Source organism: Periplaneta americana, chromosome 12 (assembly GCF_040183065.1).
Source record: "Periplaneta americana isolate PAMFEO1 chromosome 12, P.americana_PAMFEO1_priV1, whole genome shotgun sequence".
NCBI classification, from domain to species: Eukaryota; Metazoa; Arthropoda; class Insecta; order Blattodea; family Blattidae; genus Periplaneta; species Periplaneta americana.
This window is the reverse complement of record NC_091128.1, coordinates 33,083,320-33,096,138: the sequence shown is the minus strand read 5'-3', so window position 1 is coordinate 33,096,138 and position 12,819 is coordinate 33,083,320. Positions and strand designations below refer to the sequence as shown.

At 35.2% G+C, this 12,819-nt stretch overlaps 1 protein-coding gene across 2 annotated transcripts in view; it reads left to right on the top strand.

Moving 5' to 3' along the window:
- LOC138710222 (synaptotagmin-10-like) overlaps positions 1-12,819 on the top strand; it is a 605,974-nt gene that overhangs the window by 531,246 nt on the left and 61,909 nt on the right. The window lies entirely within an intron of this gene.

The following is a 12,819-nucleotide window of genomic DNA, read 5'->3' as shown; positions in this document are numbered from 1 at the left end:
CAATCCTGAGATATTATTTCACAATGTCACTCTCACATTAATCAGCACAGATAACTTGGAGAAAGTCTTTATTTTTCTTCCTCCATATAAGGCAGCATTTTTTTCAGGTCATTTCTCTTGACTTTAGGAAGTTTCACTGTTGCAGGGAAACGTTCTAGAAGAGTAGATGCAATGGTTTTCCCATTTACTCCAGGGTTGTAAATTTTCTAATAGTGGCATTTATCTTTTATATTGTAATAATTGTGAATACAAATACATTGGATAAACAAAAAGAAACTCCAACGCTAGATATTTGGTGCACAAAGCCGATTTTCGTTTCAATAGAAATAAATCCAAATACCCTACCCACCTTATTAGAAATAATAATGAATTAACACCATACACAATGCTATGGAAATCCTTAAAACTGTTAGACCCAAATAATAATAATAATAATATATATACAGAGGGTGCCAAAAAAATGTATACACACTTCAAGCACAGAAAAAACTATGTTAACATAACAAAGCTGAATTCAAACAAACAGAAAATGATAAGAACTAATCATTTTAGACTTTTACAGTTACAGCAGTTGCTCAAAATGCCGACCATGAGCGTCGACACACTTCTGAGTACGTTGAACTACTGTTCGAGCAACGTTTGCGAAAGTGTCCTTAGCGATTGCAGCACATGCCGTTTCAATTTCTTCCCGGAGTGCTGCCAGTGTAGCTGGTTTTCTACGGTATACAACATTCTTAAGAGTCCCCCATAGGTAAAATTCCAACGGAGTTAGATCCGGAGAACGCGGTGGAAACTCAATCGGACCTCTTCGTCCTATTCAGTGCCCTGGAATATTGTCATCAAGGTACGCACGTACATTTCGGTGGTAATGTGGTGGTGACCATCCTCTTGGAAGTAAAATTCTTCATTTCCATAAAGTGCACGAATGGCGGGTAAGACGGTATCGCGTAACATATTCAGGTACGCTTGGCCAGTTACTGTTTCATCAAAAAAGAATGGTCCAATTAGACCCCTAGATGACAACCCACACCAAACATTAATTCCAGGTAAATTAACAGCCTTTCCACAAAAACATGTGCATACCAGTAGACACAGTTATACCGGTTGACAGTTCTGTTCAACTTAAATTGTGTCTCATCGGACAAAACAACTTTCCTTACGAAGACATCCTCTTGCACCATGTTCCGAAACCACTCATAGTACTGCATTCTGTCCACACCTGTGGAGTAACGGTCAGCGCGTCTGGCCGCGAAACCAGATGGCCCGGGTTCGAATCCCGGTCGGGGCAAGTTACCTGGTTGAGGTTTTTTTCGGGGTTTTCCCTCAACCCAATACGAGCAAATGCTGGGTAACTTTCGGTGCTGGACCCCGGACTCATTTCACCGGCATTATCACCTTCATATCATTCAGACGCTAAATAACCTAGATGTTGATACAGCGTAGTAAAATAACCCAATAAAAAAAGTACTGCATTCTCCGATCAGGGTCATCTTCGTTTAATGCAAGCAAGAGTCTTGAGATGAAAACTATGGCGGAAATCTGACAGTGCAAATTTATGAATGTAAGTATAAATATAAAATATAAAATCAAAATATTTTCTTCATTAAAGACAAAATTAATGTAACATACTAAGCAAGAAACAAAACAGCTTCACAACAATTCAACTATTGTCTTTGCTTATCACATTATATACATTAGCTGTAATATAATTAATCATGACATGACTAAACATGCATAATAATTATTAAAGATGGTAGATTTTCGAAAATACATGCAAAGTGTGTCCAAATACTACCAAAGTCAATAATTTGAAGTTTTAAAGCTTGTTAAGTATATTAGTATAGTTTTTTAATCTGCAATAAAACGCAAAATTGAATACAAAATGCGAAATGTAGCCTATGTGTTTCTTTCGTTTTCCTTGTTTTTATCGTATTCATTGAGAGATGGCTGGGCAAAAACAAATTTTATGGCAAAGCCCGCTATTGTACTTACCGTATTCGGTCACGTGACATATAGTTTAAGATAACAAGAAATACGATATGTCAAAAACTCTCTAATATTATGTACAGTAGTGGCAAAAAAACCGGATCGACCCTTGTAGCTGATTTCAGAGCCCTGTTCACTCCAGAGCACGATAGACTGGTAACTAAGACTTTCGTGGTTCGAATCCTGCCTGGGAAGGAAACTCTTTTTTGTTCCTTATTCAAATTTATTCCCAATACTTTTTCGATTGCAGCGATATTTTACTACTGAATTAACTTATGATTCCAAGAAGATGGATTTTACCAGCCAACCACGAAAGTCTTAGTTACCAATCTATCGTGCTCTGGAGTGAACAAGGCTCTGAAATCAGCGACAAGGGTCGGTCCGGTTTTTTGCCACTACTGTACATTTTAATGGTAATGATGATGAAGAACAGACATAAATTTGAATATATTGATTACCGGTATCTTAAATCGTTATGCAATTTCAGAATCCAATCTTAATCTATTATGCAGCAGATATTAAATTTATCCAGTACCAACACGAACTTCCAATTTATTCTATATAATATTTCTTCTCAACTACCAAAAAGTTCATCTTGGTTTATGATATAAATAAAAGTCTGCAAGTAAGTTGTGAGGGTCCATAACAACACTAGCAAAGTTTTCAAGTTGCCGGTAGTATTCTTCTGTTGATTTTGTTCGTGATGTGCAGTTTTTGCCCGCTACATTCGGAGTTTTCCTCCCATAATTACTCTTTTAGATGCAAGAAAATAATGCGAAATTACCAAGTCAAAGTTACGTTTCTGTGTAAGAAGTTTGCGAAAGTTCCCAGCTCTGTTCCAAGTTACTTGCAGTCAGTACTCAAAGACTTTGTAAGTTTCGCAACTCCATTCAATTCCTTTTTAATGAAGAAAATTTAATGAAGAAAACAATGAATTAGACCTATGGCTTTACAATATACATTAACGATCCGCTTAAGGATGCAAAGTTTTCTTGGACTCAGAAGACTGTTCATCAGAAAATAGAAAATATTTCAACATGATCTAATAGCATTATCAATACTGCCATCGTCACTATCCACTTAGCAGATTCTGTAGTTACTCTGATTCCCTGGTCATGTGATCAGAATGACAGAACATCCATCAGCACTAAAAATATAGGGACCAACACGTAACAAAATATGCTCTTTTAATTTCTGCAGTAAAGAGAGAAATCTCCATTCATGTGCCGATAATCAAACAGAGGACCTATAGATTGTAGCAAGAGACGCTACCACTTGAACCATAGCGAACTATAATGGCTGATATAAAATGGAAGTAATATAACTGTGCAGATTTTAACACCTTAGACTATTCCTTGGATAAAGTAGGCCTACAGCAAAAAATTCTAACAACATATTAGTCCCAAATGAATTGGCCTAATTTTTCAGAAAAAAAATTTTTTTCCTAAATGTCAACAATATTTTACTCGATAAGTACTGTATGTACACTTAACGGCGAAAAGAATGGGCAGAATCTTGATCGACAGAAATGCTAAGTTCTATCGCGCAGTTCACTCGTGTGAACGCATTGCACTTCAAGGCGTTGCTGTGGTGCCCCTACAATGAAAGTCATCCGTCTACAATGTAATAAACCTTACTAGATGTGCTGTGTGGCCCAGTGGTAAGATGTCTGACATCTCTGCCAGAGGTTGTGCGTTCGCCTCACGATACGGTAAAATTATTTTTAATTTATTTTAGTTTTTAATTAATTTATTAGTTTTTAGTTGGTTATTTAACAACGCTGTATCAACTACTATGTTATTTAGCGTCGATGAAAATTATTTTTAATTTATTTTAGTTTTTAATTAATTTATTAGTTTTTAGTTGGTTATTTAACAACGCTGTATCAACTACTAGGTTATTTAGCGTCGATGAAATTGGTGATAGCGAGTTGGTATTTGGCGAGATGAGGCCGAGGATTCGCAATAGATTACCTGGCATTCACACTACGGTTGGGGAAAACCTCGGAAAAACCCATCCAGGTAATCAGCCCAAGCGGGAATCGAACCTACTCCCGAACGCAACTTCAGACCGGCAGGCAAGAGCCTTAATCGACTGGCCCACGCCGGTGGCTGATCTATTAGTTTAAATGGTATTTGTTCGTAAACTTCGTTATGCCTGCCTTTTAAAAATATTATTGCCCATCACCTGTGGGCTATTAATAGGCGAGACCTGGCCTATATAAACAAAAATACTTGTTTAACATCCTCAAAAACCGGACGCGTATCAAACATAAATAAACAAATTAAATAAAAAACAAACAATTTGTTAACATATTAACAAAAACAGGCTTGTGGTGGGGACTAGTATCTCGTCCACAAACCACCTGCGTCAAAAACTGCCCTCATTCTGCGCGGCATGGAGTCCACAAGATTATGGAACAGGTCGAAATTCATGGCCACCTCCTCCCAAGCATCTAGAACTCTGTCCCACAATTCGTCAGCTGTCCGAATGGTTGGTTGTTCTGCCCAATTTAAGTGTAGGATCCGTTTGACTGTAGCCCATAAATTTTCAATCGGATTCATATCTGGTGATTTGGAGGCCAGTTGACCAGGTCGACATCAGACCTCCTCGTAAACCATCTTTGAATCCTGTTGGCGGTGTGTACCGGGTGATTATCCTGCTGAAAGAAAAGTGTTCCTTCTGGATATCGTTCTCGGGCGGAAGGGATCATTACATTTGCCAAAATGTGTTCGTAGACTTCTGTGTAAACCGATCGTGGATGCGTTCCAGAAGTCCTGCCCCATCGTATGACATCCACCCAACACGCAACGCTCTTGCGAACCGACCTGTTAAGTGGTCTCACGAAGCGTTTATCGTATCGGTGGCCATCCATACGATAAACTAGGGCAGGAGCATCGTTACTACTAGAGACAATTACCTCGTCGGAGAAAATGACGTTTCTCCAATCGAAGTTCTGCCTAGCATACATTAGACAGTCCACGGCATGCTGCATGGTCAAAATGTTCTCTCCTCACAGCTCGACGACACCGTATACCACGCTCTCTAAAACATCTCCTCACGGTGTGTGGGGAACCTGGAAATTTGGACGCCATCTTTAATTGAGAGGCAGTTCTAAAGGGGTGGTTCTCAACTTCTCTCAATGACATGGCGTCTTCTTCCCTTGTAGAGATACGCGGCCGACCAGGAATGAGACGATTCACAACTTCACCATTCTCGATAAAAAAAAATAGCCCACCGCTTAGCAGTTGACAATGGGACTTCAATCTTCTGGTTGCCATCGACGAAGAATAACCTACGCGAACCAGGGTAATGATTTGTTGACGGAGTTGTTGTCTCTCTGCCATTTTCAAGCGTAATGACGAGACAGAATATTGCTTGGAAGATAGAGGGAGGTTTATTATTTACTAGAGTTTGGCCATATTTTAAGAGATGTCGGCACATAAGTATAGCTTTGCGAGACATATATGATGACAAATTTTTAATTAAGAAAAAAGGAAATAAATTGTGGGAGATGAGAACCTTGAGCTACTATAATTAACTCGTTCAATAGACCAAAGCTGTAACGACGCTACTGAGACTGTTAGTATCATCTCGGCATTATTCGTGGCTTTCCTCTTCGGTTGATGTTATGTTTTTAATTTAACGACGCTCGCAACTGCAGAGGTTATATCAGCGTCGCCGGATGTGCCGGAATTTTGTCCCGCAGGAGTTCTTTTACATGCCAGTAAATCTACTGACATGAGCCTGTCGCATTTAAGCACACTTAAATGCCATCGACCTGGCCCGGGATCGAACCCGCAACCTTGGGCATTGTTCGGTTGATTTTGTATTTATCATTTTTATTATTATTTCACCTTTCTGAGGCCCTGATGTATCTAGAATCAACCGTCCATTCAATTTTATAACATATTTTAAACTTTTAAACAAAAAACAGCAAATTTAAATGGTTTAATTATGTGTTACCTGGTGAACTACAGCTTTGACGAGACGAGCATGCGCAATGTTATGTTTCTGGAACTAAGAAATTGTCGGCGGCCCATTTTTTTGCCGTTAAGTGTACGAGTATGATTTTGAATTTTACTGATAAGAAATGATTTGTCCCTTTACTGTTTTTTCTTCTATAGAATGGACGGTTTTCTTGCAAATTAAACAAAACTAGTGGCTTGTGCAGCAAATGCTGCAAACTAAGTTCATTAGACGTTCAAATAAACATTTTTCAGATTTATTTTCAATGAAGAATACCGGACATTCGGAAAGTTATTTGATTCCATAACAATGAAAGATACTCTCTCTTGAGCCAATACTAAAGAGAACCACGCATATAAATATCTACACCACACCGCCATTAAATATATGAAAAAGACCCAGCCCCACTTGATTAATAATTATAAAAATAATTGATTTTTAATAATATTATCTTACGTAAGTTTTATAGCTTTCAGTAACACATGCTATATATACTATATAGCCGCCACTCAGTAAAATATGGAAATCAAAATCTAATTTAAGTTATTCTCTACATCTACTTACATAACCCCAAAACGTTTCACTTTCATATCATCAATATAGCATTAATATGTATAATTAATGAAAAATAGTCACATCATGGCATTAACTACAATAATATTTCATTTCTAATGGTAATAATGTTATCAAACAACCTCAAGTTTTGTAGTTTTTAATATCAAATACACACCTGTACCCAGAAAATTACACACCACAGAATCGAACCTGTAAACTATTTTTAGTAAGTTAAGTTTTTAATAACCAATTTAATTTGAGCTCTAAATATGTCAGCATTCTTGCAGATCATGGCCTTCATGTAATACTGTTTACCGTAGTATGCGTTTTGTTTTATTCTGAAATTCAACACGGCCGACTTGATGCTCGCTTCGCTTCTCCTTTACAAAAAAGCGAAGAGTATATCAAGTCGGCCGTGAATGCTATTAGCTAGTTCTCAAAACTGACAACAGATGGATTTTTGAAAATAGGAAAATTATGTTTAAAAATTGACATTTCACTGAAAACTACTATTTTTCCGAAAAACTTTGAGTTCCAAGCTTCAAATTGAGGAGGCATTTATTAAAATCCGTCCAGCCATTTTCCCGTAATTTCCATTACCAGTTCAAATTATATATATTATTATCACGTATCGTTATTTTCTGCCATTAGGAAGTCTGGAAACCTACTGCAGTACAAAGGGACGGAATGCTGCTATTCAGACCGAATTCGTGTTTGTATTTCTATATAAGCAGACGATGCGCTGTTGCCAAACTACGCAGACTTTCAGCATAATTTTCTAATTAACCATGCACTTAATCACAACGCGTATTTCTCCCTTCAATCTGCACAATTATATCACTTCCATCCTGTATATACAATGTGAATAAAAAATGTAACATTGCTTTAGCTCTTGTATTTTTAATCTTATGAAGTAACTCTATACACAAAAGTTATAGGAGGCGAAAAAATGAATATTTTGAACATGATTTGAGAACCTACGTTTTTCATTTATGAAAATGTACCAAGGAATCTGTTTTTAATAACACTAAGCAGTTATATTTCAATTTTTGGAATCTTCAGGTTTCAACATGTACAAAATAGAGGCCAGCAAAACTGCGCACACAATCGGTTTAGATTCGTCCGGTCGGGAGCTCAACCGGCTACGATGAACATCGGGCCGAATAACTCGGTTGTCGAGCGATTACACCTAATGTATTGCAGAGTAGACAGAACATCAGGCGCATTTACATGAACATAACGTTTTTCGAATACACAACCGGAGTAACAAGGAAATTTACGTTGTCTTATTGAAAGAAAAAAGTGTTTGCAAGTATTCTTACAGTTCATTCGACACTATAGCACATATATTTTCTTTATTATTCTGAACTTGCAGTAACTTTATAAGTATCGTTTATATTTCAAACTTTTAGAGTTTTACTAGTGAAAGTTGCTTATAGATATCTTAAACAATGTTATAGTTTTTCACAGAACAAGACGTGCACAAGCCATGTATATTTTTCTTACCAATAAACGCTATATAGCTGGCGTTTTTCCATACCAGTGTTAAACAGTATACGTCATAACTTCATCATTTGATTACGTCGTAATTCTTTCTCGTCACATATTGACTGAATCTTGTTCGATTTGTATAACCCAATGATCGATATTACATAAGTTCATGTAAGATTGCGAATTATTTAGAACACAAATCACACAGAAAGAAATGGTAAGTAGGAAGAAAATACGATCTCCAAATAACACCAGGTACATTTCATCATACAATAACTTTTTAACATTTTCTCAGTAGGCTATACGAACAGAGTAATAATATTGAAGGATATTTATTTTGTTTAATTACAAAAATATGTTTGCTTCAAATAGGAATACAAATAATTTGATACTTTAATACATTTATTTTTGTATTTCGAACTTGCAGTAATTTGACTAGTAACAAATAAATGAACAATGGACACAGTGACATCGAAGGAAATAGACGTAATGTATAATGTGAAATATCATAATGTAAACATATTCAAAAACATAATTACAATTCATTATAAAACAAAATAGGAAATAAGTACATAAGTCCATTTTGACGTTTGTACTTTAAACTAAAAAAAATGTATAGGCATACCTCTAAAACAATAGTTGCATGCTTTTTAATTATTCTAATCAGTTGCAATATTATTTATTAAGAAATCAATTTAAAAAGATAAATAGTAATGTTATTTTCTACAATACGATTACTTTGGCTCCCAATGGTTGTCGTTCTGTACAAAATAAGTATAATTTACACATTTCTAAACTACGAATAACAAAAGAATAGCAAGGTTTAGAAACAAATCATTCTGTATAGAAAAGATCTACTTCAGAGAAAACAAGTGTCATTCAAAGAACTATTTTATTACAAACGTGCTAACATCAACTATTTGATGTTCACAATTATTATTAGGGCCTATTATCATAGACTACATGATCAGAGTTGACTTCTTGTGTTTATATATTAATAAATCTGTTTTACGAGTCTAAAGTTACGCTCGGTGCAAACACTTATTCATGGAATGGCCAATATTCGTTTCACAAGTGTTGCTAGAGAGGCTAGAGTTGTTTGGTGATCTTTCCATCAATTTAGTATGTAGAAAATGAAATGAGCATAATGTGTAATGTGAGATATAATAAGTAAATAAATCCAAAATAGAATTACAATTAATCACAAAACATAAAATTAAATAATTATTAACTCTAAATGCATTCCTCCATTCCTGCACCAGCTATTCATATACAGGGTAGAAGTGAAATAACTCTGCAGATTGTACGGGGCGGTAAGGTTCACTTAAATGAATGGAAAACCCATATTACGTTTAATTCTCTAGTCATAGTAAGCATACTAAAAGCATTGGTTGTAGTAGGTTTCAGAAGATATAAAGTTATTTTTGTTTTAATTTTTACTATTGATCGAGTTTACTGTTTTTAAGTGTGTCATTATTGTAATATTATAATTCAGTTTTCTAGTGTAAGCAAAAATTACAACCTTGGTAATTTGTGGATACCGAAAGGTTTTTTCTGCAATTTACGCTTTACAACGTCTGTGTAGTTTCACGCTGCATGCTGTTTGTTCCTCTTGATGATCCGCAGCTATAATATCTGGATGGTTCACTGTGATCTTCATTTTATACGCCAGAGCCGTCCACCCACAGAGAGATCGGATCAACTCGAATACACGTTAAACCGAATACTCAGGCAGTACGCAAGCAGATGTACTTCGCGTACTGCCTATAAAGCCAGGCATTCAGTAGCGCTATGCAAGTTTGTTCGGCTTTCAACCGGTTTTGTAGGACTCTAATTTCATCATACAGGAACTCTGATGACATTTTGTAACTACACAATTTTCCTAATTAAAAAAAAGTGTTAGCTTGAAATTCTTAGGAAAATATTTGGGACTAAGAGGGAAGAAGTTACAGGAGAATGGAGAAAGTTACACAACGCAGAAACTGCACGCATTCTATTCTTCACCTGACATAATTAGGAATATTAAATCCAGACGTTTGAGATGGGCAGGGCATGTAGCACATATGGGCGAATCCAGAAATGCATATAGAGTGTTAGTTGGGGGATCGGAGGGAAAAAGACTTTTGGAGAGGCCAAGAAGTAGATGGAAGGATAATATTAAAATGGATTTGAGGGAGGTGGGATATGATTGTAGAGACTGGATTAATTTTGCACAGGATAGGGACCGATGGCAGGCTTATGTGAGGGCGGCAATGAATGAACATCTGGGTCCCTTAAAAGCCATAAGTAAGTAACTAAGTAAGTTAGCTTGAAATAGGATTATAATTGATTGAACATTTTGGTACATTTATCTTCATAACTAATATATAAATCAACTAATGGACACCGGTAACAAAGGAAATAATGCATAGATGAAATCTGACATGTAAACTAATACAAGAATAAAATAAATTACAGTTACTTACAAAATAGAAGAGCAAATATGTACACACTTACTATTGTAATATTCATATTTTAAACTCATAATACATAGGCTACCTCTGAAATAGTAGTTGTTAATATAGCCTATGTCTTTTGTATGTATGTATGTATTTATTCACACTGCAATGGGTATATACCCGGTGGCAGTGGTAACTAATTACACTCAATAATGACAATAATAAACTTAAAATTAAAAGTACAATTAATAATAATACTAATAATTAATACTAACAATAATTTATAATAATAATAAAAATAATAATAATACTAACAATAATAACAGGGAATATCCTAAATTAAATGAAACGATTTAAATTATTGTTTATTAATTATTAATTCAAATTGTACTTTATTTTTAAATTTATCATTGTTCCGTATTCTCTCCGCAATCATATTGTATTTTTCATTTAACCTCTGCTTTGTATTCTCGATCCTAGTGGTCAGCCGTAGATTTCGGCCAGATATCCCAAATTGTGAAATTTGTTGTAAGGGGATGTATTATTATTTCACTAATAAATCATTTTTAAGGAGATAAAAAGTTATTAATAAAAATAAAATCACTCTTAAGTCTAAATATTGTAGCTTCATGATGCATGCTGTTGCATTATCTGGATCAATCGATCAATCAATCAATCAATCAATCAATGGGAAGAGAGAAGGAAATATCAATCCAAAGTACACGATGATAATCGCGTCCTTGCAACGATTCTTGGAACTCCTGGATGGCTCAATATTATCTTTCTTTCGTGATCCAGAGCCGTCCAACCGAGTGAGACTCGGACATTCGGCAAACCGAATATTGGACTACTCCGCGAGACAGAAGAGCTTCGCATACTATCTATAGCGCTAGGCGTTCAGTAGCAATATGTCTCTTCCTATCTCTTGTAACCGGTTTTGCACGACTCTAGTACAAAATTATATATATATATAAACACATTGACGGCTTAAAACTGGATAAGCATAACAACATATTAACCAGAAATAAAGGAAAAATTCATCAAAGACAATTTAGAAATATTCTAATTGTATCACGTGTTGGTATCAGTTCAGAGAAGGTCCTCACAATGGCCTCGATTCTCTGCCAAACAATGTATAAGTCTGGTCTGGAAATTGTTTAATATTTTCAGCAACACTATTCGGTTGATCTGTTGTATCTCATCTCTACTTCTTCGTCTGAGCTCTTCCAGATCTCGTGGTCTGTCCTGGTAGAGCCTCCACTTCAAATAGCATCACAAGGAAAACTCTAATGTGTTGAGATCAAGAGATCTTGGGGACCATTCAATACTTCCTTCTCTAGCGCTTTATCGTCCTGGAAATATTCTTGGTTTAAGTAATTCACCATCTCTCTTCTCTAATGTCCAGGGGCATTATCTTGTGGAATAGGGTATTGCTTTGAATTCCTCTTCTCGAGGGAATAAAGGAACACAAGCATAGCTAGTACTCATTTTTTATTAGCTTCTCCCAATAATTATTTAATTCATGACCCCATTATTCTCCAAAGTGATAAATTTATAGACTGAAGCATTTCTCTTTGTTATGTATACATAGAAAATGGGATAATAAATTTGAGGTATTTTTTACAACATAATAGTTTATAGATGGTACAATTATTATTTCTTTTCGATTTGAGACTTGAAGAATCCAAAAATTTAAAAATAAATTTACATTACTGTAAACAAATCGACTCCTTGGCAAACTATTTATACATGGAAAGCAAATAAAATAAATTCAAAATATATATTTCTTCCACTCCTAAAAATTTTAATAAAGAATTTCTTTACAAAATTCAAATCAGAAAAGCTACAAGTAATGTTCAAACTTTTCACTCACTTTACCTATGTAGTACATTTATATGTAATTTATGTCCACCTAATTGTATCTTTTAGGGAATTCTCGACAAGCTAAGGAGAAATGCTAATTTGGGACCAATTTATGTAAAGTGTATTATACTTTCCCCCCCTAATATGTATGGGCATGTTTTCCGTACATTTCACATATTTTGTGCCAATGTGATCATTTTATATCACTGTATTTAAAAATAAAATACAAATTGATAGCAAAGTATTGACTTCTCCCATAATGGGAGAGATTTCGACATTGTATGACAAACATAGGGAACAATTTAAAATCCAAAATTTATAACACAAATTTGCATATAAAATATAAATGAATCGGTTATTGTTGAAAGGAACTAAGTCCACTTTTTAAAGTTTTGAGATAATCGAAAAAAAAACTGTTTTGTGGATAATCTATCGAAGATTAAACCAAAATATATTGTACACATCTCAAAACTTTAAAGAGTGGACTTAGTTCCTTTCAACAATAACCGATTCAAAT